We start from the raw sequence: 27,924 nt of genomic DNA on the forward strand, positions 1-27,924 counted from the left end.
GGGGCCTGTGCATAGCGCCTCGAACTAAATCTGGGCTCTTCTGTTCTTAATAAGAATCCTTCACTGAGAGATCCTGTGAGAAGTCAGTGCAGCACCAGGTGCAGAGGAGGTGAGGCCTGTCCAGGAGGTGCAGAGGAAGTGAGGCCTGTCCAGGGGGGTGCACAGGACAGGCTTGTCCAAGGGGTGCAGAAGAGGTGAGGCCTGTCCAAGGGGGTGCAGAGGAGGTAAGACCTGTCCAGGGGGTGTAGAGGAGGTGAGGCCCGTCCAGGGGTGCAGAGGACATAAAACCTGTCCATGGGGCACAGAGGAGGTGAGGGCTGTCCGTGGGAGGGGGTTGGGGGTGGGCACAAGAGGTGAGGCCTGTCCGGGGAGGGGGGGGGGGCTCTGAGGTAGTAAGGTCTGTCCAGGGGCTGCAGAGACGGTGAGGCCTGTCTGGGGGTGCAGAGGAGGAGTGGCCTTTCTGGGGGGGGCGTACAGACAGGCCTGTCCAGAGAAGTGCAGAGGAGGTGAGGCCTGTCCTGTCCGGGAGTGGGACCTGTCTACTGGGGGTGCGGCAGAGATGAGGCCTGTCTAGAGAGGGACCAGAGGAGGTGAGGCCTATGCAGGAGTGGTGCAGAGGTGGTGAGGCCTGTCAAGGAGAGGGGAGTGCAGAGGATGTGAGGCCTGTCCATGGGGGTGCAGAGTTGGTGAGGCCTGTCCAGGTACCGGGGCTGAAAGATGCAAAATGAATCCGCACATTTCTGTCATTTACATATTCTTTTATTCAATTATTTTTGGTATCTGTACCCTCATTGTTCTTTAAGTCGTCCAGTTTATAAACCTTTGGGAATACTATTCCCAAATAACATCTCCCATACCATCCCTTAGGAAGACGATAATAGGCATTAAGTCCACAAATATAATATACCTCTGGAATAACTGGGTCTTGTCCATTCAGCATGAACGTCCACTTAGGTTGAAACAAAAACGTATGTTTGCATTCACTCGTTCCCACAAAAACGGTGTCATAATATGATTTATGTCGGTGTATTCAGAATCTCCCTACATGCAATGTATCTAAAGCTATTTTCCCTTGTGTCTTTATCGCAGCAAAAGCATAGTTATCTACAGATGTCCTTTTGTGTAGTTCCCTCTCTAATGTCTCCTTCATTTCTTTCCTCCTATCGTCAGTGTTATCTAAAAAACTTATCTCTACCGGTAAAAGCAAGCATGTAAGGTTCTCTCTATGTGCGTCAGCTTTGTGAAAAGGTGACAACGGCTCAAAGAAGCCCCTTATCAATTTTATATAATAATCCCTGGCCACTTTACTCTGGTACTCGATTATGGGAACATATGCAAAGGTAACATCGTAATTAGAATAAAAGTAGTGAATATACTCCTGAGCATAAAATCTAGACGTTATTATACTACATGTAATTCCATACGTAAGAGGCATGCTATGATATGTCACCCCTTCCACTACTGAGGTAGGTATTTGTGTGCACACATAACAATCTTTCACATCCATTGTCTCAACATACTCACTCAACAAGCGATAGAAAACGTTAGACGAAAGTTCCTTTTTATCATGCAAATGTCTTTCGTCTTGTTCGAGTCTCTTCAGAGCTGTTAGTTCAGTAATAATAGTAGGTTTAGAAGTAGAAGCATCATTCGTCTCACTCTCATTCTTTCCATGCATTCCAAGAACTATTGCTACAATGATTAGTACACATGCAGTTATTAGACCTATACATATGTATTTACAACACTTCATTTTATGCGCCTGTGTAGTGTAGCCTGTCATGATCTGTATAGAATCAGAAAGTTGAAGACACTTTATCAAATCGGATTTGCAGATATATACAAAGCTGAACGAGTTCAATGTTCACACAGTTTTCTTTAGCAGCTTAGTCTCTTATTGGTTAGCAGCGTTGTCTCAAAATCGGTTTCAAAGTCAATCAAGTTAGCAATGTCTTAGCCGGTTCAAAAGTCAATCAGGTTATCAATGTCTTTATTCGGTAATATTCATGAAATTTCACTTCTCAAGTGCCAAAGTGTTGTTCTGCTTCTTCGTTCTCAAGACTGAGTGATAGAAATTCGTCTGACCAATCGTTAGTGGCTAAGTATGCCCACTCCGGACCAGAATATCTTTTGCTCGGTATTCTTTTCCTTTTCAATTTTGCGTCTCTCTTTGACTCCTTCTCGCTGGTACTTTCTTCCTTGGCCAAGTCTTTCTCTTCACTTGGTGTTGCTATTTCGACAGACACTTCTTTTCTTTTCTCTTTCACCTTCAGCCCTTCACTTTCGTTTAATGTTTCTCTGATCCTTAATTTTACTGGCGATATGCTTTGTCTTCGTTTTGCACTGTTTCCACTTGATGGACCTGCAACCGCTTCTGAAGGAGTTTGAACAGTTTTGCTCTGCCCTGCCCTGTCTTTTCCCTCTGGGAAGTCGATCAGGTTTTCTTTTTCTTTTCCTGTATCGTCTGCTTCTGGGAAAGCCCTCCTGTGATCAGGCTCTCCTGCTCCTTCACCTGTCTCGAGCTCTTTGTCACTGTCACCTGTTTCAGGCTCTCTGTCGCCTTCAGCTATTTCAGGCCCTTTGTCACCTTCAGGACCTTCGTCACTTTCTGAGGCTCCTCCTTGGTCCTCCCCAAATGAATCAGTTGCTTTGTCCTCAGAAAATATTTCTCCTTCCTCTATTTCTACCTGTTCGTTTCTAGGTCCTCTTCGCTCTGTCTCAGCGCTTGGTACTTTGTTATCGGACACTGGTGATTTCAGCGCTTCAACTTCCTCGTCTGTGGGGCACGTCACCCTCTTCGTGTGACTGGCGTGAATCCAGTTGGGAACTCCCGCACATTTCACAGCGGTGGTAGTTGTCAGAATCACTTGAAAAGGTCCTCTCCAACGGGGTTCCAAACACGACTTCCTCACGTGTTTCTTTATCACGACCCAGTCACCTGCTTTCAGGGCGTGTCCTGGACCTTGGATCGGTGGCAAGGTGGTTGCCTCCACCTGGTGAGAGAAAGAGCGGACCACATCAGCTAGACCTTTGCAGTAGTCTAACACCATATCATCTGTAATATTCAAAAGCGCATTTGCAGGAACTGCTGGAAGTCTCATGGCTTTGCCCATGAGGATCTCGTGCGGGGACAGTCCAGTCTTTCTATCAGGGGTGTTTCTCATTGACATTAACACCAAGGGCAATGCTTCAGGGCGGTAGCTACAATGCAACTTTTGCTCAATGTTCAGCGCTGCACAAAGTAATTTTATTACTTCGTTATTGAAGTGACTTCCCCTATCTGATTCTAAGGAGATCGGGAATCCGAAACGTGGTATTAGCTCTCTCAAGAGTAGTTTTGCAACTGTGAGACTGTCATTTCTGCGTGTAGGGTATGCTTCAATCCAGTGACTAAAAATGCACACAACCACCAACACATACTTCAAGCCTCCATGCACAGGCATTTCAATAAAGTCCATTTGCATCCTGCTGAAGGGACCCCCTGCTCTTCCAATGTGGCTCAAATTTACTACGGTCCCCTTCCCTGCGTTCATCTGTTGGCAAATGACGCAACAATGGCAAACTGCTTCAGCAACTTGACGGAATGTGGGGTTAAACCAATCAGTTTTAAATAGTCTAATCATGGCATCCCTTCCAAGATGGGCTTGTCCATGGTAGAATCTGTCTAACTGTGTCAAAAGACTGTTTGGCAGAACAAATTTCCCTTCACTTGAAACCCATAATTCATCTAGTCTCTTTACACATTGCGATTTGGTCCATGAGAGTTTCTCATCTTCACTAACATCGTTCTGTAAGGACTTCAATTCATCCATTGTATCTACAACCTTTAGAGCAAAAATTTCGCTTGGTTCAAGTTCTGGCTCATTTATCAAGTTCCATTCATCTCTGAGCAATGTACAGTTCAATGCGCAAAACCTTGCGACTTGATCCGCATATCCATTTCCCAGAGAAACATAGTCTTGTGCCTTCGAGTGTGCACTGCATTTTACCACTGCCACTTCTCCTGGTAACTGGATGGCATGTAACAGTTCCCTTATTCTTTCACCATTTTTCACTGGCGATCCTGAAGAGGTCATGAAGCCTCTCTGTGACCACAACTGTCCAAAGTTATGCACTATTCCAAATCCGTACTGGCTGTCAGTGTAAATGGTGACTTTCATCAATGCGGAAAGTTGACAAGCTCTAGTAAGCGCTACCAGTTCCGCTACTTGTGCAGAATAAACTCCTTGAAGCCAAGATGCTTCCAGAACACCTGTTATTGTACATACAGCATATCATGCTTTCAATATTCCCAGTGCATCTCTTAAACATGAACCATCAACAAAAATAATTTGATCATTTTCTTCCAATCGGGTATCTTTGATATCAGGTCTTGGTTTTGTGCAAAATTCAGTCACCTGAAGACAGTCGTGCTCGATGTCTTCAGCATTCTCAATTTCGGCATTTTCACTGGGAAACAAGGTTGCTGGATTCAACGTAGTGCACCGTTTCAGCTGCACATTAGGTGATCCCAGAATTATTGTTTCATACCTTGTGAGCCTAGCACCAGTCATGTGCTGTGTTCGGGAACGTGTCAAAAGTATCTCAACTGAATGAGGGACCATGACTGTTAGGGGTGTCCCATCACTATTCCTTCACTTTGAGTTAGACTGATACCAACTGCAGCTACGGCACGCAAGCACCCTGGCAGTGCTGCAGCGACCAGATCCAAAGTTGCTGAAAAATATGCTACTGGTCTGTTTACACCACCGTGGGCTTGAATCAAGACAGACAAGGAACATGCATCACGTTCATGACAAAACAATGTGAAAGGCTTTGTGTAATCAGGCATACCTAAAGCTGGAGCCCTGCACATGCATTCCTTTAATTCAATAAAAGCATCCATCTCATCTCCTTTCAGCTCTATTTCATCCAGCGCATCTTTCTGGGTCAGTTTCAGTAAAGGTTTTGCTAGAGTTGAGAAATTGGGAATCCATTGGCGACAGTAGCTCACCATTCCCAAAAACGTTCTCACCTCCCTTCTCGTCTTTGGGGGACTCATTTGAAGTACACTTGTTATTCTTTCTTTCATAATTCTTCGTGACCCTTTCTCTATCTGGTGACCCAAATATTTCACTTTCTTCTGGCAGAACTGTAATTTTGAAGGGGACACCTTGTGTCCGTTCCTTCCCAAATGGTTCAATAGGGCAATGGTGTAGGAGGCTGGACTGGCTTGTAGTGAGTACCAAGGGGTACTTGCACCTTGCACCAGGCCCAGTTATCCCTTATTAGTGTATAGGGTGTCTAGCAGCTTAGGCTGATAGATAATGGTAGCTTAGCAGAGCAGCTTAGGCTGAACTAGGAGACGTGTGAAGCTACTACAGTACCACTTAGTGTCATATGCACAAAATCATAAGAAAACACAATACACAGTTATACTAAAAATAAAGGTACTTTATTTTTATGACAATATGCCAAAGTATCTTAGAGTGTACCCTCAGTGAGAGGATAGGAAATATACACAAGATATATATACACAATAGCAAAAATATGCAGTATAGTCTTAGAAAACAGTGCAAACAATGTATAGTTACAATAGGATGAAATGGGGAAACATAGGGATAGGGGCAACACAAACCATATACTCCAAAAGTGGAATGCGAACCACGAATGGACCCCAAACCTATGTGACCTTGTAGAGGGTCGCTGGGACTATTAGAAAATAGTGAGAGTTAGAAAAATAACCCTCCCCAAGACCCTGAAAAGTGAGTGCGAAGTGCACTAAAGTTCCCCTAAGGACAAAGAAGTCGTGTTAGAGGAATAATGCAGGAAAGACACAAACCAGCAATGCAACAACTGTGGATTTCCAATCTAGGGTACCTGTGGAACAAGGGGACCAAGTCCAAAAGTCACAAGCAAGTCGGAGATGGGCAGATGCCCAGGAAATGCCAGCTGCGGGTGCATAGAAGCTTCTACTGGACAGAAGAAGCTGAGGTTTCTGCAGGAATGAAAAGGGCTAGAGACTTCCCCTTTGGTGGACGGATCCCTCTCGCCGTGGAGAGTCGTGCAGAAGTGTTTTCCCGCCGAAAGAACGCCAACAAGCCTTGCTAGCTGCAAATCGTGCGGTTAGCGTTTTTGGACGCTGCTGAGGCCCAGGAGGGACCAGGAGGTCGCAAATTGGACCAGCAGAGAGAGGGGACGTCGAGCAAGACAAGGAGCCCTCTCTGATGCCGGTAGCACCCGGAGAAGTGCCAGAAACAGGCACTACGAGGATGCGTGAAACGGTGCTCGCTGAAGTTGCACAAAGGAGTCCCACGTCGCCGGAGACCAACTTGGAAAGTCGTGCAATGCAGGTTAGAGTGCCGTGGACCCAGGCTTGGCTGTGCACAAAGGATTTCCGCCGGAAGTGCACAGGGGCCGGAGTAGCTGCAAAGTCGCAGTTCCCAGCAATGCAGCCCAGCGAGGTGAGGCAAGGACTTACCTCCACCAAACTTGGACTGAAGAGTCACTGGACTGTGGGGGTCACTTGGACAGAGTTGCTGGATTCGAGGGACCTCGCTCGTCGTGCTGAGAGGAGACCCAAGGGACCGGTAATGCAGCTTTTTGGTGCCTGCGGTTGCAGGGGGAAGATTCTGTCGACCCACGGGAGATTTCTTCGGAGCTTCTGGTGCAGAGAGGAGGCAGACTACCCCCACAGCATGCACAAGCAAGAAAACAGTCGAGAAGGCGGCAGGATCAGCGTTACAGAGTTGCAGTAGTCGTCTTTGCTACTATGTTGCAGGTTTGCAGGCTTCCAGCGTGGTCAGCAGTCGATTCCTTATCAGAAGGTGAAGAGAGAGATGCAGAGGAACTCGGCTGAGTTCATGCATTCGTTATCTGAAGTTTCCCCAGAGACAGAGACCCTAAATAGCCAGAAAAGAGGGTTTGGCTACCTAGGAGAGAGGATAGGCTACTAACACCTGAAGGAGCCTATCAGAAGGAGTCTCTGACGTCACCTGGTGGCACTGGCCACTCAGAGCAGTCCAGTGTGCCAGCAGCACCTCTGTTTCCAAGATGGCAGAGGTCTGGAGCACACTGGAGGAGCTCTGGACACCTCCCAGGGGAGGTGCAGGTCAGGGGAGTGGTCACTCCCCTTTCCTTTGTCCAGTTTCGCACCAGAGCAGGGGCTAAGGGGTCCCTGAACCGGTGTAGACTGGCTTATGCAGAATTGGGCACATCTGTGCCCAACAAAGCATTTCCAGAGGCTGGGGGAGGCTACTCCTCCCCTGCCTTCACACCATTTTCCAAAGGGAGAGGGTGTCACACCCTCTCTCAGAGGAAGTTCTTTGTTCTGCCATCCTGGGCCAGGCCTGGCTGGACCCCAGGAGGGCAGATGCCTGTCTGAGGGGTTGGCAGCAGCAGCAGCTGCAGTGAAACCCCAGGAAGGGCAGTTTGGCAGTACCAGGGTCTGTGCTACAGACCACTGGGATCATGGGATTGTGCCAACTATGCCAGGATGGCATAGAGGGGGCAATTCCATGATCATAGACATGTTACATGGCCATATTCGGAGTTACCATTGTGAAGCTACATATAGGTAGTGACCTATATGTAGTGCACGCGTGTAATGGTGTCCCCGCACTCACAAAGTTCAGGGAATTGGCTCTGAACAATGTGGGGGCACCTTGGCTAGTGCCAGGGTGCCCCCACACTAAGTAACTTTGCACCTAACCTTTACCAGGTAAAGGTTAGACATATAGGTGACTTATAAGTTACTTAAGTGCAGTGTAAAATGGCTGTGAAATAACGTGGACGTTATTTCACTCAGGCTGCAGTGGCAGGCCTGTGTAAGAATTGTCAGAGCTCCCTATGGGTGGCAAAAGAAATGCTGCAGCCCATAGGGATCTCCTGGAACCCCAATACCCTGGGTACCTCAGTACCATATACTAGGGAATTATAAGGGTGTTCCAGTAAGCCAATGTAAATTGGTAAAAATGGTCACTAGCCTGTTAGTGACAATTTGGAAAGAAATGAGAGAGCATAACCACTGAGGTTCTGATTAGCAGAGCCTCAGTGAGACAGTTAGTCACTACACAGGTAACACATTCAGGCTCACTTATGAGCACTGGGGCCCTGGGTTACCAGGGTCCCAGTGACACATACAACTAAAACAACATATATACAGTGAAAAATGGGGGTAACATGCCAGGCAAGATGGTACTTTCCTACACAACCCCCCCCCAAACGAAGGACAATAAGACTAGCCATGACCTGATGAGTCTTCATTGTCTAAGTGGAAATATCTGGAGAGTCCATCTGCATTGGAGTGGCTACTCCCAGGTCTATGTTCCACTGTATAGTCCATTCCCTGTAGGGATATGGACCACCTCAACAATTTAGGATTTTCACCTTTCATTTGTTTTAGCCAAAGTAGAGGTTTGTGGTCTGTCTGAACAATGAAGTGAGTGCCAAACAGGTATGGCCTCAACTTCTTCAGTGCCCAGACCACAGCAAAGGCCTCCCTCTCAATGGCAGACCAACGCTTTTCTCTAGGGGTCAACCTCCTACTAATAAAAGCAACAGGTTGATCCTGGCCCTCAGAATTAAGTTGTGATAGGACTGCCCCTACTCCTAATTCAGATGCATCAGTTTGGACATAGAATTTTTTAGAATAACAAGGGCTTTTCAGGACAGGTGCAGAGCACATGGCCTGCTTCAGCTCCTCAAAAGCTTTCTGACAGTTTGCTGTCCATAATACCTTTTTAGGCATTTTCTTGGATGTGAGGTCATTAAGAGGGGCTGCAATGGAGCCATAGTTCTTAATGAACCTCCTGTATTACCCAGTGAGGCCTAGGAAGGCTCTCACCTGAGTCTGAGTGGTAGGGGGAACCCAATCAATAATTGTTTGGATTTTCCCCTGAAGTGGTGCAATCTGTTCCCCACCAACAAGGTGTCCCAGATAAACCACCTTACCCTGCCCTATCTGGCACTTTGAAGCCTTGATAGTGAGGCCTGCCTTTTGCAGGGCCTCCAAAACTTTCCATAGGTGGACCAGGTGATCATCCCAGCTGGAGCTAAAGACAGCTATATCGTCCAAATATGCTGCACTGAAAGCTTCCAGCCCTTGCAGGACTGTGTTCACCAACCTCTGAAAAGTGGCAGGTGCATTTTTCAAACCAAAAGGCATTACAGTAAACTGGTAATGTCCTCCAATGGTAGAAAATGCAGTCTTAGGTTTAGCATCTTCTGCCAATTTGATCTGCCAATACCCTGCAGTCAAATCAAAAGTGCTTAGATACTTGGCAGATGCCAGTGTATCTATGAGCTCATCTGCCCTGGGTATAGGGTGAGCATCAGTTTTGGTTACCAAGTTGAGACCTCTATAGTCTACACAAAACAGCATTTCCTTCTTTCCATCTTTGGAATGGGGTTTTGGTACCAGTACCACAGGAGAAGCCCATGGACTGTCAGAGTGCTCAACCACTCCTAGTTCTAACATTTTCTGGACCTCTTGCTTTATGCAGTCCCTGACATGGTCAGGCTGCCTATAAATCTTACTTTTGACAGGTAAACTGTCTCCAGTATCTATAGTGTGCTCACACCAAGAAGTGGTACCTGGCACAGTAGAGAAGAGTTCAGAGAATTGATCTAGGAGATTTATGCAATTATCTTTCTGCTCAGCAGTAAGACAATCAGCCAAAACTACACCTTCCACAAGAGCATCTTGTTCTGTGGAAGAGAAGAGATCAGGTAGAGGATCACTGTCTTCTTCCTGTCCCTCATCAGTTGCCATGAGCAGGGTGAGATCAGCCCTGTCATAGTAGGGTTTCAGGCGGTTGACATGAAGCACCCTAAGGGGACTCCTGGCAGTGCCTAAGTCAACTAAATAGGTGACTTCTCCCTTCTTTTCAACAATTGTGTGGGGACCACTCCATTTATCTTGGAGTGCTCTTGGGGCCACAGGCTCCAAGACCCACACTTTCTGCCCTGGTTGGTACTGAACCAAAACAGCCTTCTGATCATGCCATTGCTTCTGGAGCTCTTGGCTGGCCTGAAGGTTTTTACTGGCCTTTTTCATGTATTCAGCCATCCTTGATCTGAGGCCAAGTACATAATCCACAATATCCTGCTTAGGAGCTTTTAAAGGTTGTTCCCAACCCTCCTTTACAAGTGTGAGTGGACCCCTAACAGGGTGTCCAAAAAGAAGTTCAAAGGGGCTGAAGCCCACTCCTTTCTGGGGTACCTCCCTGTAGGCAAAAAGGAGGCATGGTAGAAGGATATCCCATCTCCTGCGGAGTTTTTCAGGGAGACCCATAATCATGCCTTTGAGAGTTTTATTAAATCTCTCCACCAGTCCATTTGTTTGTGGATGATAGGGTGTTGTGAACTTGTACGTTACACCACACTCCTTCCACATGGCCTTTAAGTATGCAGACATGAAATTGCTTCCCCTGTCTGATACTACTTCCTTTGGGAAGCCCACCCTGGAAAATATTCCCAGGAGGGCCTTTGCCACTGCAGGTGCTGTAGTGGTCCTTAAAGGAATAGCTTCAGGATATCTTGTGGCATGGTCCACTACCACCAAGATAAATCTATTGCCTGAAGCAGTAGGAGGGTCAAGGGGGCCAACTATGTCAACCCCTACCCTTTCAAAGGGAACCCCAACCACAGGCAGTGGAATAAGGGGTGCCTTTGGGGTGCCAACTGTCTTGCCACTGGCTTGACAGGTTTCACAGGACTTACAAAATTCCTTTGTGTCCTCAGACATCCTAGGCCAATGAAACAATGGAACCAGTCTGTCCCAAGTTTTCATTTGACCCAGGTGTCCAGCTAGGGGAATGTCATGTGCCAGGGTTAGGAGGAACTTTCTGTACTCCTGAGGAATCACTAATCTCCTGGCAGCTCCAGGTTTAGGATCCCTATGCTCAGTGTACAAGAGGTTGTCCTCCCAGTAAACTCTGTGAGAGTCACTGACATCCCCATTAGCCTGTTTGACAGCTTGCTGTCTGAGACCCTCTAATGTGGGACAGGTTTGCTGTGCCACACTCAGCTCCTCTCTGGCAGGCCCCCCTTCACCCAAAAGCTCAGCAGTGTCTGCTTCCAGCTCCTCTGGTGTAGGTTCTGCACAGGGAGGGAATTCTTCTTCCTCAGAAGTTGAATCCACTGTAGAGGGAGGGATAGTAGGAAGTGGTTTGCTTCTATTAGCCCTAGCTTTAGGGAGCACTTGGTCCATTGTTCCAGGATCCAAGCTTCCCTGTCCTTTTTGCTTTTTGGCCTGAGCCCTTGTCAAAGCAAAAATATGCCCTGGGATGCCCAGCATTGCTGCATGGGCCTCCAACTCCACATCTGACCAAGCTGATGTCTCCAAATCATTCCCTAATAGACAGTCTACAGGTAAATCTGAAGCTACCACAACTTTCTTTGGACCAGTAACCCCCCCCCAGTTGAGATTAACAACAGCCATGGGGTGGCTAAGTGTGTTGTTGTGAGCATCGGTTACTTGGTACTGGTGACCAAGTAGGTGTTGTTCAGGGTGGACCAGTTTTTCTATGACCATAGTCACACTGGCACCAGTGTCCCTGTAGGCCTGAACCTCAACACCATTTAGTAGGGGTAGTTGCTTGTACTTATCCATATTAAGGGGACAAGCAACTAAGGTGGCTAAATCAATAGCCCCCTCAGAGACTAACACAGCCTCTGTGGCCTCCCTAACAAGGCCAACCCCAACTAAGTTACCAATAGTGAGCCCAGCTACTCCCTTGGATTGGCTATTAGTAGGTTTGCTCCCACCACCAATGCTATTACTAGGGACACTAGGTGTAGCAGTAGGGGTTGTAGTGGTAGGAGGCTTGGTGCCTTTCTTTGGACAACTGGGATCTGTTGTCCAATGGCCTTTTAATTTACATAAATAGCACCATGGTTTCTTTTCCTTGTTCTGATTAAAAGAGGATTTGGGCCCACCACCCCCACCAGAGTGTTTTTGTGGGCCTGATGAAGACTCATTTTTAGATTTGTCCCCACCCTTGTCAGAAGACTTACCATCCTTCTTTTTGTTGCCATCTTTGTCACCCCCTGTATGAACTTTTCTGTTCACCCTTGTTCTGACCCATTTGTCTGCCTTCTTTCCCAATTCTTGGGGAGAGGTCAGATCAGAGTCCACCAAGTACTGGTGCAACAAATCAGACACACAATTATTAAGAATATGCTCTCTCAGGATCAAGTTATACAGGCTTTCAAAGTCAGTAACCTTACTGCCATGTAACCACCCCTCCAAGGCCTTCACTGAATGGTCAATGAAATCAACCCAGTCTTGTGAAGACTCCTTTTTGGTCTCTCTGAACTTTATCCTGTACTGTTCAGTGGTTAAGCCATAACCATCCAGGAGTGCATTCTTAAGAACTTGGAAATTATTAGCATCATTTTCTTTCACAGTAAGGAGCCTATCCCTACCTTTTCCACTAAATGATAGCCATAGGATAGCAGCCCACTGCCTTTGAGGGACATCCTGTACAACACAGGCCCTCTCAAGTGCAGCAAACCACTTGTTAATGTCATCCCCCTCCTTATAAGGGGGAACTATCTTGTGCAGATTCCTGGAATCATGCTCTTTTGCAGGATGACTATGGGGAATACTGCTGCTGCCACCATGGGTTTCTAAACCCAGTTTCTGTCTCTCCTTCTCTACTTCTAAAGTCTGTCTATCCAAATCCAGCTGTTGCTTCTTGAGCTTCAGTCTGGTTTGTTCCACTCTCAATCTATTGAGTTCCCTTTCTAACAATCTGTCATCAGGGTGGGTGGGAGGGACATGCCTTGAAACAGAAGTATGGTGAGAATGGACAGAAGGAGACCTGTCCCTTACAGAGCCACCCTAACAGCTTGGCTAACAGAAACATCACTACCAGTATGGTGAGAATAAATGCTTTTGCTATGATGTGAGACAACACTATTTATATGGTGTGGCTCATCATCATTACCAACTATGCTAGACTGTCTAGTAATGGGCAGGCTAGGAAGTTTCTTTCCTGAATCTTTTCCTGTGGGAGTCCCTGGATCAGATTGAGAACCATTAGCTACTTTTTCTACAGATTGGGCACTTATGGCCTTATCCTGTACTCTAAGCATGTTAATTAACAGTTCTAAGGAAGGATTCTTCCCTACACTCAAACCTCTCTCTATGCAGAGATTCCTTGCTCCTTTCCAGCTAAGGTGATCATATGCAAGTTTGGACAGATCAACATTTTGGCCTGTGCCAGACATTTTTAGAGAGAGTTAAAGTGATAGTAAAAGAAAAAAAAGTTTGTCAGAGCTTTTAGAAAGACAGAAAAAAAACTTTTAAAACTTTTTAGAACTTTTTAGAAAGTTAGAAGTACTTTTCAGCACTTAGAGAAGAGTGAAAAGAGGAAATGCAAAACTTTTTGGCTATGTGTATATACACTGACCTTGTTTTGTATATTTTTCTCTTATGAAAAGTACAATGACAAGAGTGGTAAGTAGTCTCAAAGCACTTATCCCACCGCTGCCACCAATGTAGGAGGCTGGACTGGCTTGTAGTGAGTACCAAGGGGTACTTGCACCTTGCACCAGGCCCAGTTATCCCTTATTAGTGTATAGGGTGTCTAGCAGCTTAGGCTGATAGATAATGGTAGCTTAGCAGAGCAGCTTAGGCTGAACTAGGAGACGTGTGAAGCTACTACAGTACCACTTAGTGTCATATGCACAATATCATAAGAAAACACAATACACAGTTATACTAAAAATAAAGGTACTTTATTTTTATGACAATATGCCAAAGTATCTTAGAGTGTACCCTCAGTGAGAGGATAGGAAATATACACAAGATATATATACACAATAGCAAAAATATGCAGTATAGTCTTAGAAAACAGTGCAAACAATGTATAGTTACAATAGGATGCAATGGGGAAACATAGGGATAGGGGCAACACAAACCATATACTCCAAAAGTGGAATGCGAACCACGAATGGACCCCAAACCTATGTGACCTTGTAGAGGGTCGCTGGGACTATTAGAAAATAGTGAGAGTTAGAAAAATAACCCTCCCCAAGACCCTGAAAAGTGAGTGCAAAGTGCACTAAAGTTCCCCTAAGGACAAAGAAGTCGTGTTAGAGGAATAATGCAGGAAAGACACAAACCAGCAATGCAACAACTGTGGATTTCCAATCTAGGGTACCTGTGGAACAAGGGGACCAAGTCCAAAAGTCACAAGCAAGTCGGAGATGGGCAGATGCCCAGGAAATGCCAGCTGCGGGTGCAAAGAAGCTTCTACTGGACAGAAGAAGCTGAGGTTTCTGCAGGAACGAAAAGGGCTAGAGACTTCCCCTTTGGTGGACGGATCCCTCTTGCCGTGGAGAGTCGTGCAGAAGTGTTTTCCCGCCGAAAGAACGCCAACAAGCCTTGCTAGCTGCAAATCGTGCGGTTAGCATTTTTGGACGCTGCTGAGGCCCAGGAGGGACCAGGAGGTCGCAAATTGGACCAGCAGAGAGAGGGGACGTCGAGCAAGACAAGGAGCCCTCTCTGAAGCCGGTAGCACCCGGAGAAGGTCCAGAAACAGGCACTACGAGGATGCGTGAAACAGTGCTCGCCGAAGTTGCACAAAGGAGTCCCACGTCGCCGGAGACCAACTTAGAAAGTCGTGCAATGCAGGTTAGAGTGCCGTGGACCCAGGCTTGGCTGTGCACAAAGGATTTCCGCCGGAAGTGCACAGGGGCCGGAGTAGCTGCAAAGTCGCGGTTCCCAGCAATGCAGCCCAGCGAGGTGAGGCAAGGACTTACCTCCACCAAACTTGGACTGAAGAGTCACTGGACTGTGGGGGTCACTTGGACAGAGTTGCTGGATTCGAGGGACCTCGCTCGTCGTGCTGAGAGGAGACCCAAGGGACCGGTAATGCAGCTTTTTGGTGCCTGCGGTTGCAGGGGGAAGATTCTGTCGACCCACGGGAGATTTCTTCGGAGCTTCTGGTGCAGAGAGGAGGCAGACTACCCCCACAGCATGCACAAGCAGGAAAACAGTTGAGAAGGCAGCAGGATCAGCGTTACAGAGTTGCAGTAGTCGTCTTTGCTACTATGTTGCAGGTTTGCAGGCTTCCAGCGCGGTCAGCAGTCGATTCCTTATCAGAAGGTGAAGAGAGAGATGCAGAGGAACTCGGCTGAGCTCATGCATTCGTTATCTGAAGTTTCCCCAGAGACAGAGACCCTAAATAGCCAGAAAAGAGGGTTTGGCTACCTAGGAGAGAGGATAGGCTACTAACACCTGAAGGAGCCTATCAGAAGGAGACTCTGACGTCACCTGGTGGCACTGGCCACTCAGAGCAGTCCAGTGTGCCAGCAGCACCTCTGTTTCCAAGATGGCAGAGGTCTGGAGCACACTGGAGGAGCTCTGGACACCTCCCAGGGGAGGTGCAGGTCAGGGGAGTGGTCACTCCCCTTTCCTTTGTCCAGTTTCGCGCCAGATCAGGGGCTAAGGGGTCCCTGAACCGGTGTAGACTGGCTTATGCAGAATTGGGCACATCTGTGCCCAACAAAGCATTTCCAGAGGCTGGGGGAGGCTACTCCTCCCCTGCCTTCACACCATTTTCCAAAGGGAGAGGGTGTCACGCCCTCTCTCAGAGGAAGTTCTTTGTTCTGCCATCCTGGGCCAGGCCTGGCTGGACTCCAGGAGGTCAGATGCCTGTCTGAGGGGTTGGCAGCAGCTGCAGTGAAACCCCAGGAAGGGCAGTTTGGCAGTACCAGGGTCTGTGCTACAGACCACTGGGATCATGGGATTGTGCCAACTATGCCAGGATGGCATAGAGGGGGCAATTCCATGATCATAGACATGTTACATGGCCATATTCGGAGTTACCATTGTGAAGCTACATATAGGTAGTGACCTATATGTAGTGCACGCGTGTAATGGTGTCCCCGCACTCACAAAGTTCAGGGAATTGGCTCTGAACAATGTGGGGGCACCTTGGCTAGTGCCAGGGTGCCCACACACTAAGTAACTTTGTACCTAACCTTTACCAGGTAAAGGTTAGACATATAGGTGACTTATAAGTTACTTAAGTGCAGTGTAAAATGGCTGTGAAATAACGTGGACGTTATTTCACTCAGGATGCAGTGGCAGGCCTGTGTAAGAATTGTCAGAGCTCCCTATGGGTGGCAAAAGAAATGCTGCAGCCCATAGGGATCTCCTGGAACCCCAATACCCTGGGTACCTCAGTACCATATACTAGGGAATTATAAGGGTGTTCCAGTAAGCCAATGTAAATTGGTAAAAATGGTCACTAGCCTGTTAGTGACAATTTGGAAAGAAATGAGAGAGCATAACCACTGAGGTTCTGATTAGCAGAGCCTCAGTGAGACAGTTAGTCACTACACAGGTAACACATTCAGGCTCACTTATGAGCACTGGGGCCCTGGGTTACCAGGGTCCCAGTGACACATACAACTAAAACAACATATATACAGTGAAAAATGGGGGTAACATGCCAGGCAAGATGGTACTTTCCTACAAATGGTGTCAGCTGTGCAGTCACTTTCTGTTTTGGATGCAATCAGCAAATCGTCAATATATTGTACTAGGGTTGACTCGAATGGTAACTCCAACGACTCCAAATCTTTCTTTAGAATCTGATTGAAAATTGATGGTGACTCCGAAAACCCTTGAGGAATTCGACACCAACTGTAGACTCTGTCTAGGAATTTGAAACAAAAGAGAAATTGGCTGTCCTTATGGAGAGGCACAGAAAAGAATGCTTGTGACAAGTCGATGACTGAGAACCACTCAGCATCACAGGGAACTTGAAACATGATCACAGCTGGATTTGGTACAATGAGACAACACTTGATTATTATGTCATTTATTTTCCTCAAATCCTGAACAATCCGGACTTTTCCACTCGGTTTTATTAGTCTCATGATTGGCGAATTACATGGACTACTTAGTACTTCTTTCAGTACTCCCTGTTTCACAAACTCATCAATGAGTTGGACGACTTTCATGAGGGTGTCCTGTGCCATATGGTACTGTGGGGTCTGGGGAAAGGTTACATTGGGTTTTACATTCACTTTCACTGGTTCTACTCCTTTGACCAATCCTACCTCTTTCCCTGTCATATCCCACACTTCTTTTCCCACTGTTTCCTGTGACTCAGCAGGAATATCTGCTTCAGTGAGCATTGGATAAAGAGTAATCAGGGGATACTCTTCATCAACAGTTTCCACTTCGTCCCCTCCTACACTGTCCTCTTCTTCCCCATCACTGTTTGTCTGAATTTTAATTCCATCATTTGAACACATAATCGAACACCCTAATTTGCACAATAAGTCTCTCCCTATTAGTGATATCGGGCTTGAGTCACACACCACAAATTTATGTGACCCTTGATAGTTACCAATCCTGACTTGCACTGGATCTGTGAATGGGTTCGTCAGGTACCTATTTGCCACTCCCACTACTTGAACTGTTCTCCCTGAAAGTGGCAAATTTGGTACTTCGATGCTCCTAACAGTAGAGCGTGTAGCTCCGGTGTCAACCAAGAATGAAACGCGATGACTCATAACTCTTCCTTCCACATACGGACCCTTTTGATCAACTTCCAAAGATGCCGCAAGCATACAATTTCCCTCCTCATCTGAACTTTCACTCTCCCATGCATCGTTTATTCCATTCTCACTATGTAATGGGAATTGGTGTACTGTGTCATTTTGATTCATTCCTTGACCCGTGACCTGTTGAGGAAGCATTGCTTGTTGCTGATTCATTGGTGCTAAGGGTATTTGCATTTGCTGATTAGGTACCATAGGAAACTGCTGTTGCATTGGCTGCAACTGTGCCATTTGCACACGGGGCATTTGCACCTGCTGCGATTGTATGGGTTGTAAACCCTGCATGTGATTTACATTGTTTTGAAAATTTGGATTTGTACCTCTCAATTTCAGTCCTCTCATATTCTGAAATGCATTGACATCATTGTTTTGCTGACCTACACCTTCCTGCACCATCATTGGGCACTCCCGTTTCCAATGCCCGACGATTCCACACGTGTGACATGGCATCACCTTCTTCATTGCCTGTATACCATTTGGAATCATGACAGTATTTAAATCAGGACCATTATTCACAAAACCTTCTCGGCCTCTGCCTCTCATCTGCGTCTGAAACATAGCATTTCCCTGCTGCTACTGCTGCGGCATCAGTTGTTTAAAACCTTGCAAACCTTGCAAACCTGTCTGAGCTGCTCTAAGCTGCATCACCATCACCTTTTCTTTCAACCTTTTCTGCTTTGTCTCAATCTCATCACTGCAGTATTTTGCATAATTCAACACTTCATCGATCGATTTTGACTGCCAACAAATCAAATGCGTTTTAATCATTTGGCTGATTTCGGGTCTCAACCCTTCCACAAACCTGAACACAAAATGAAGCATGTCCTTTGCCTCAATCGTTTCTGCGCCACTGTAATTTTTAAACGCCTTTAGCAACCTCTCATAGTATGCATGTATCGACTCTTTGACCTCTTGCGCTGTTCTGTCAATCCTCTGCCAATCCACATTTTTCGACGCAACCTTGGTTTTCAAGTGCTCAATCACCTTCTGGTACAAACTCATTACCGTAGGTGATGGTGCACCTCTGTCCCTATCTCTCTCTGGTTCACTCGTCGGCCAACCTACAGCCCTTTTACAATCTTCCCACAAGTCTGCCGGAACCACGATTTCAAATAAGGCATTTAGGTCTTCCCAGAGACATTTTGCGAGTTTCACAAATCTATCTGTTTGTTGATACCACTTGATCGGTTTCTCTCTTAGTTTAGGGAAATCATCCGTAAAGGATTGAATATCGCACCTGTGCCATGGTACATGTACAAGTTTTCCCCCTGCTGTCTCTCTCATTGGTAACATGGTTATCAGGTCATCATTCTGTTGTGCTTTCTCATTCCGCTCTGGGGTATTTTCTTTCTTTTTGTCCTTTTTCTTAACCCATCTACTCTCCCACTTGTCTAAACATCTCCAGACCTGCACGCTCTGCAGTATCTTCTTAAGGTGTGTTTTCATCCCTGCAGATCTCATGTGTTCAAAGTCTTTTGTCTCAAAGTCTAACCTTTAACTTCTGCTCAGGTGTTTGGTCTTACCTATATCGATCTCGTTTCTGTCTGCAATTTCTTGTAACTTTTTATGTATGCTGCTTACTTCTCTTGTAATTCTAGGGCACATGTATCTCAGCTCTTCTTCTGTGTATGATTCTAACCTGTTCAGACCCATTGTTCCCTCTACTAGTTCGTCTGCTTCCATGCCCAATCTTATTTTATTCAGATACTCTTCTCCCTTCCCGCTGGATGTGCTCTGTGGGGAGTTCAGGCTGTTGAACCATTGTGTTAGCTGCTGTGCGTTCAGTCCCATCAATGTAGCACTTACATCAACTGCTACTGATGGTTGCTGTAATGTTTCAGTCTTTGAAGTTAACGGTACTATTAGTGGTGGACTTGACCTTACCACAGTTGCCGGAGCACAAATTGGAATTGGACTAAATTCCGACAAGGACCCTAATCCATTTGGCAGTGTCGCTATCGAAGTTGTTTCTGGAGTATTTTCTATGTATCTTCTCCCTGTCCCACTTTGTATCACTACCCCTTGGTCGCATGCATTTGGGTTTGCCTGTATGTACAGTGCTACTGGTGGACCTACAGTGATAGACAGAGATATTGCGTCTGGATTCTGTCTGTTCCCCAAATTCTGTGGCATGTTAATCCCCACATTATGGTTCATCATTGCTGGCATACCTAACTGGCTCTCTGTTACTCGAGTATACCTCGGCACTTCTTGTGCCTGCTTTTGGGGTATCAAAAATTGTGTTGATTCGGCTTGAATCAATGTTGGTCTTTGATAATTCTGTCCTCCCTGCGCCATTGAATCAGAAGTCATTCCCATGTTATGCTCATTACAGCAGTGCCTTTGAACCTGTGGCTGATAATTATCAACAGGTTTCAATTTAGGCACGTCAGGATATATTCTCTGGACTTGTGGTATTTGTGGTGAGAAAGGCATATCGGAGCTGCTCTGCCTCTGAGATATTCTCAAATTCGGTGTTACATTACCCTGTATTGGTTCTGGAGGGGCAGTAATAATGCTTGAGCCTTTTTCGCTTTCCACATATGGTTGCGGGCGATCATTCAGCAATTGTATAATGAACTCCTCATCGTCTGACTCATCTGACCTTTTCGAGTTTCTGTTGTTCTCTCTATCTCTGGACTGACTCCTGTTTGTCTTATGTGTGGCTTTCCTTCCTTCCGTCTCCGCTTCATCAGTAATTGCTGGAAACAATTTAATCCCCTGCAATACATCTGATCTCCAAACCTTTTGTGTGCTGTCCCATCTAGCATCCGCTAGTGTCTTTTCTACTTTTCTTATTCTTGTCTCAAATTTCTTTTGTTGTTGGTTTCTGGCTATTAGCTCCCAAATTGCTAGTGCCTCAAACTGTGCTGGTCTAGGGGGTACTTTCATGTCGTATAGCGCAAATCTTAGATTTTCCAAAACCCTTTGATTAAACAACCCATGGATAGGGAACGCTACACTTCCATGCTTCTCTGTTAATTTGCACCATTGCTTTAACCAAAGACATGGTGCTACACCCTTTTCTTCAATAACGATGTAAGCTGGTGTACCCTCAGGCGGTGTTTCTTCTCCTACATTTGCTTTAATGTAAACGTCTCCCCTCAGGCACTCTTAAACGCTTTGAAAAATTTCATCTTTTTGTCTTTTATTCTTCTAAAATATGTAATCAATAAGTGACTTTAATTCCCGGAATACTCTTCGCTTGCCTTTCCCCTACCAATTGCGCTTCACGGACTGTGTCCAATCCGTCCGCGACCCTTCTCACCAACCAACCTATCCCAGCGCGGCTCCTAGTGATGTCACACTCACACACTGCGGCTGACAAAATCCCACGGCTTGTCCTCTTTCATTCGACTTTACTCACAAACTAATTTCTGCAATATAACGCGAGCACTAACCAAAAGAAGAAAACAAATCTGTTGGTTTACTACAGGAAGGGTAATACAATCGCTTCAGAAACCTTAGGGATTTTTCACTAGCCTCAGCAGTTATTCCATCTTTCTCAGTTTCCCGCTTTCGCAAGCAAAATTTGACCTGCAAATTTTACTCTCAACTGATCAATGAACTATTCTAGTGCACTTTAGAATTCGTCAAATCTCAAAGTCGAAATTTTCTTTCATTCCCAAACATTCATACCGACTTGTTGACCACGCCCGATCAACCTATTAAACCGACCAGATTACAACATCAAACAAGTGTCTCATACACTTTTCAACATACTCCGGAGTCTCTTGACCTCGCAGGCCCCGTCTCAACATCAACAACCACGTGGACAATTTTTCTGCACGAAGCGCTACACACATGTGAAGTTCGACGACTTCCCTACTCTCACACTTTGGAGTAACACTCCTTTAAAATCTTTTAATTGGGTTTCGTAACCCCCCTAAAATCCTCACAAACTTCACAATTAATCTGCGGCAATAAGCTATGCAAGCGCAAAACCCTAACTTCTCTCATACCGTCACTAGAAACGACGAAAACATTCTCACACCTCCATGTCCTCCATTCGCAAGCTCCGAGATTCCAGGAAAGTCATTGGGGACTTAGGGCATCATCATCCCTCCAACTTGTTTTATCAAAGAAAATTCTAACTTGACTCCGTCTATTGTTCGGATGTGGTCCCAAAGGGCGAAACCATCAATCTCTGCTACCATCTACTGATAACGCGTCCAGCCCTTATAAATTACCTGTACCTGGACATGTTGGAGGTCGGGGAACCTTTTAGCCGAGTCGGGCTCTCCTCATCCTAGAATAGTCGGGTCACTTAGATCAGTAATCAATAACTGTTGTAATCAGTACTCAATACTCAATTAATCTGTCAAAATAACACATCAGAAAGCAATAACAGTTGATATTTTGGCGCACCATGACCTTTCAGTCATGAATAACCACACCAGTTTATTAAAAGTTAGTGAATTTATTTCCCTATATTAACAAAGCTAGCACGATGTATATAAGTCTCAAAACCAAATGATATATGTATACGAACATTACTAGCTGTCCATAACGGCGGAAGAAACGCAATCTACGCAAAATCTGAATTATGATACATTCAGTTATGGCAATGCAAATCACCAATATGAGTAACTGTATTTGACTAATTTCATACATTGGTCAGCATAACAAGATTTCAAATTAGCATGGTGCATCGAATGAATACCTCGACTAACCTCTAATTAGCATTGGCATGTGGGGCTTCATGTAAAACTAATTTAGTCAACACAAATTTGGAAAACCTCTAGCTTAGGCCCTATCAAAATAGCAGTTGGTACCTAAAAGAAAAAAAACCACAATGCATAATACAATTATCCTTTCATATTTACCAAATACAATCAGCATTCAAGAAAAGTCTTTGTCCCTCAGGTACCGGTTCGATCAGCATGGGGCAGGTTTCAAAGGGGCAAAGTTAAGGGCAAGCTTCCTTGCAGCGGCAAGGAGAATGGGGCAAAGTTACTGCATGGGCAAGACGGGGCAAATCAAAGTTAAAGTCTCTAGGGTGAGAATTCTTAAAGTCTTTTTCTCTGGAATAGAGAAAATGGCATCAGGGTGTCATCCAAAATGGAGTCTGGCATCTGGCTTCAAATTGGCATCAAGGAAAAATGGCTGACTTCTCTTTGTCCAGTGGATTTAAGTAAGAAACATTCCAAATTCTGCCGGGTCTTCCATTGGAGGGTTCATAGGTTGGCTTCCAATTGTCCAATGAAATTGTCTTTCTACTAGCGCTCATTTATGCATACATTGTCCTTGGAGCCTTGGAACACAAGTTGCAACATGGGTTGCCAATTATTTTTGGTATCTGTTCCCTCATTGTCCGCACCTGCAGAGACTGACCTTGCTTCAAAGGGGATGAAACCGGCCTAGTACGAAACCTTGGAGATAAGTGTATTAGTCATCTCTACTTGAAAAATACAACTTCAAGCAAGAATATATGTTTCATTAGTTCAAGGAAAAGCCACGCAGTTAGAATTTGAGACCAGGCAACTAGGCCAAAGCCTCTACTAAATTTAAGCTAAGCATAAACAGTTTCAACAAGAAATCATGGCACGCATTTGCAATTATGACGGATTATTACAATTTTCAATCCTTCATGATTAATAAAGCTCGTTTACAATTATGGCGAACTACCCCGAGGGCACAATTTCCCTCGTACATTATTTTCTTTACTAAAAACACACTACATTATACGATTTTGGTTACACGATATATGAATATATGTTGGACCTTCTTTTCTGCGTCATCAATGTACAACTAAGTAAAACAAAGCCTTAACTTAAAAAAGGGATCACAAATAGATATCCATTCACTTTTACACCACCTTCACTCTAAAAATTGAGCTTTTGTTGAATTCCAGAAAATCTGGCATTTGCGTATATAAAGTACTTTTGAATATGTGAGTTCACAATATCAATTGTATTAAAATCTGTTTTGCTTAATTTAACGACTGTAATGTTGCTTTATAATATTCTGGGCCACGTACATGGTTCACATGATAACTGTCTTGCCTTTTAGTTCACTAAAGAGACTATTTTGTGTTCATATTCTGCTTGTTTGTGGTGCTTTCCATGGCAAGTATTGTCAGGGCTCGGCTCGTACACGGGCTCTAAGAGCCGAGCCAGTCCGCAACCTGAACTCTGTGATACTTACGAGCAACGAAGCCGCAGCACACGAGGAATACACAGCATGAAGAAACTGTAGGCAAGCTCTGCCAGTAAAAAAGAAATGCCCGTAGGGAAGCAAATGAAGTCCGATGTGAGAAATGTGAGCAGGAGCTTTCTCACGAGGCGGACGCCTCATTATTAATATTACTCTTCACCTTTGGCCCTAGTTCCCCTCTCTGTATGGAACAGCACTAGGCGCTATAGCCTTCCGACCCCCTAAAGAATGTGTTGAGGACTCCGGGGCGTTCGGAATCAGTATCCGGCCGATATTGGGGGTCAAGTCACGATGGGCTCTCTCAACCATGAACATGGGGATAACCCGACAGACGGGAAGTTTGGATTTGGAGAAAGATGTGTGTTGTTGGTTTGGTCACAGATACCGGGAGGATAAAATAGTATTCCGAAAAAAGCCCTAATTTTTCATAAACCAAAAGTGCTTTACAATTGTTTCCTGAGAATAAGAGTTTGTTTTGTTTTGTAAGTACAGGATGGTTGTATGGGAGATGGGCTGTTGTGTGATTCATGTTTGCAGCAAATAATCTATAGGTTGCAGCTTCTCTTTCCTTGTTTTCAAGGTGTTCTGGGTTGGACCAAGCGCTGGGGCTGCTACCTTAGGAGGAACATAAACAATGTCAGGTAAAGATTTCCTAAAACCTCAGTCTCCATATCCCCTTCTTCTTCTCTAGACTTCCTCTCTCTTTTTTATATCTCTTCAGCTTTAGGAATTTGACTCCCCCTCCAGACTATTCTATAGCTATAGAGCATGTGAGAATAAAAATGGAAATAAAATAAAACAAATATGTGACTTATATGTAGTCCTCTTCCTTATTATTTTTATGGTACCTGCTTTGAGAATGTTCCCTTACACAAGTTAGTATACTCCAGGGTCAGACTAACTATCTCCAGTTTCACAATCTGTGTGATGTTTTCTCCTTTCTGACTCTTACTTTAGGGCACTTACGAATACTGAGGTTTCTCTGGCAGAGCGCGTTGCCATGTAGGGTTTTGTAGCAGTGTTCTGCCTCCCCGAGTTCCACTGATGTGGCTGACAGCCTGCTTACCTTGGCACCACCAGATGCAGCCACACTCCTCAAGGAATGTGAATTTGGTGGGCTGCTGGTGCAGGTCTGGTCCCCTCCTGGGTCTGTCCCTGTGTCGCCCAGCAGTTCCTTGGGTCTGGACGCACTGGGCCTTCAGCACTTGTCCCTGTGTCGCCCAGCAGTTCCTTGGGTCTGGACGCGCTGGGCCTTCAGCACTTGTCCCGGTGTCGCCCAGCAGTTCCTTGGGTCTGGACGCGCTGGGCCTCCAGCACTTGTCCCTGTGTCGCCCAGCAGTTCCTTGGGTCTGGACGCGCTGAGCCTTCGCCCAGCAGTTCCTTGGGTCTGGACGCGCTGGGCCTTCAGCACTTGTCCCTGTGTCGCCCAGCAGTTCCTTGGGTCTGGACGCGCTAGGCCTCCAGCACTTGTCCCTGTGTCGCCCAGCAGTTCCTTGGGTCTGGACGCGCTGGGCCTTCAGCACTTGTCCCTGTGTCGCCCAGCAGTTCCTTGGGTCTGGACGCGCTGGGCCTTCAGCACTTGTCCCTGTGTCGCCCAGCAGTTCCTTGGGTCTGGACGCGCTGGGCCTCCAGCACTTGTCCCTGTGTCGCCCAGCAGTTCCTTGGGTCTGGACGCGCTGGGCCTCCAGCACTTGTCCCTGTGTCGCCCAGCAGTTCCTTGGGTCTGGACGCGCTGGGCCTCCAGCACTTGTCCCTGTGTCGCCCAGCAGTTCCTTGGGTCTGGACGCGCTGGGCCTTCAGCACTTGTCCCTGTGTCGCCCAGCAGTTCCTTGGGTCTGGACGCGCTGGGCCTTCAGCACTTGTCCCTGTGTCGCCCAGCAGTTCCTTGAGTAGCCCCGCATTTGTCTCCTCTTCCACAGCACGTGACACTCTCCTCCCTCGGACTGTTCGTCATTCTTCCTCATGGAACTGACTTCCGCCTAGTCGTGTCCTCCCATCCCGCCCTTCTCTGTCTTGTCTGCCACTTCAGGGGTTGTGCTGGGTCTCTCTGGTGGGAGTGGGAGCTTGTCTTTTTTTCTCTTTCCTCTGTTTCTTTGGTATGTGCTTTTCTTTTCTTGTCCATTTTTGACTTCTTTTTGTGTTGTGATTTTTCTCCTTTTTCAGGTGTTGCAGTAATCGGATGCTGTTGGAGGAGCGTGAAGAGTTCCGGCCGCCAAGTAAGTCCTTATCTTCCCTCAGTTTGAAATGGTGAATTCCACTGAGCGAACTGGACACAGCCTCAGTCTACGGCGGCATTTAAAGCACTGAGTACAAGGCCGATAAAATGTCTCTTCAGGAATCACTGAAATAAGAAATCGATGAATCCTCTAAGTGGGCAGGAGAGTAAACAATAGCTGATAACTCATTAAAGGTGTTCAAATGTCTTACTGTGATACCAGCCATTGTCACAGAGAGTAAATTGTTGATGTTGGATGGTTCTGAGAATCCGTGTTGCAATGTATGTGTAACTTGCATTTCGTTCTTCAGTATTCACTCATTTTTGTGCACACAACCTCGGGTTTCACTGGTTCCAAGCTCCCTGTATACACAGAGTCCGAGAGCTGTGTCACCCCTGTCAGAAATGCAACTCAAGCTGGTTTCCTTCCTCATTTCTGTAAATGCTTTGTTTCTGCAAAAAAACTGTCATAAACATTATTTCTTGGTGTCAATTTACTATCTCTAACTCTATTTCTACAGGTCACTGAAACACTAACCGAAAAAGAAACTTTGTTTGGTGAAACACGATGAAAAGGATTATTTTGAAGAAAGTAAAATATTCTACATTCTAGAGCTGTAAAAAGAAATCCTTCGCACCAGGAATGGTGAGGAACGTGGAGCAGAAGAAACTGCAGAATGTCGAAGTGATTCCTCACATTTCTTCTGTTCATTATACGTTGTCGAGCACCTAAAGTAAAACGATCAGAAGCAATTACTGAATTTACTGTTTCAAGGTTTGTAAGAACGAAGAACATTGGCGACAATTGATATCAAAGCCGCGCACTTGAGAGCAAACTAATCAGTGCTGTAGATTCTGCCTGGTCGTTTATGAGCAGTGCCTTGAAGACCTGAGCACCTTCTCAAGAAAACAGCATCTGCCCACATAATGTGACAGAACTGTCAAGACGACCAATCGTCCCAGTTTAAAAGAACAATCTTTCATCTGCATCTCCTGTAATTCAGGAGGAAATAAAACATTGTTTAAAAGAAAGCAATTATGAAAACTCTTTTCTTGTTCTCACTGCAATAAAAATCGCTGGATTATCGTTTTTAATCTAGAAAGATTTTCTCCACCAGCTCTCTTTTTTGTGTTGATCGAGTTATTTCAAAGACCGCCAAAGTCGATCATGTACCTGGCTTTAGCCACAGAACAAGAAAACTTGTACTGGGATAGGAAGCTTAAAAGGCCCCAGTGGTACGCTATTGATAATTCATAAACTCAATGTGGCATGTCCTAATCCCCGTTCATTACTTGTATGAACACATTTATCTAACATTTAAGCACTAAACCCCAAAGTGCTTATCAGTGCTTTTAAAACTCCTAAATCAAATGTGATAAACTAGAGTCACAAAATGAGTATAATTCTTCTTGAGAGAACTCCACCGGGCATAACTTGGAGAAAATGACTCCATGAGGAACATCTCAATAAATACAAGGGGCTCCACAGTGAGAGTTTATACAGACTCTGGAATCAGATTCAGTCTTAAGATGGCATGTATCCAGCAACCAACCCACCTTGGAGATGCATACATCTTGAGGAAGAGCAATGAATGTGAGAACAGCTTTAGTTATCAATCCCGCCTCAATAAACACGAGAGAACTCACACTGGACAAAAACCTCATCAGTTCTCTGAGTGTCAAAAAAGCTTCAGTCATAAGGGCAGTCTCACTCGACAGAAGAGAATCCACACTGTACAAAAACCTATTCAGTGCTCTGAATACCAGAAAACCTTCAGTCAGAAAATAACTCTCATTCAACATGAGAGAACTCACACTGGGCAAAGACCTTATCAGTGCTCTGAATGCTGGAAAACCTTGAGTCAGAAATCCTATCTAGCTCAACATGAGAGAACTCACACTGGACTAAAACCATATCAGTGCTCTGAATGCCAGAAAAGCTTTAGTCTGAAAATAACTCTAACTAAACATGAGAGAACTCACAC

General features: G+C 45.6%; 1 long non-coding RNA gene across 2 annotated transcripts; it reads left to right on the plus strand.

Annotated features, from left to right (window-relative positions):
- On the plus strand, positions 1 to 26,971 carry LOC138287251 (uncharacterized). 2 transcript variants are annotated; one of them, XR_011202178.1, is made up of 4 exons: positions 1 to 109; positions 24,305 to 24,365; positions 25,888 to 25,940; positions 26,461 to 26,971. It is a non-coding gene; the product is annotated as an uncharacterized lncRNA (long non-coding RNA). The 2 variants fall into 2 exon arrangements; XR_011202179.1 differs by having other exon boundaries at positions 9 to 194.
- Positions 26,972 to 27,924: the final 953 nt, after the last annotated feature.

This window comes from Pleurodeles waltl, chromosome 4_1, assembly GCF_031143425.1.
Source record: "Pleurodeles waltl isolate 20211129_DDA chromosome 4_1, aPleWal1.hap1.20221129, whole genome shotgun sequence".
NCBI lineage: Eukaryota > Metazoa > Chordata > Amphibia > Caudata > Salamandridae > Pleurodeles > Pleurodeles waltl.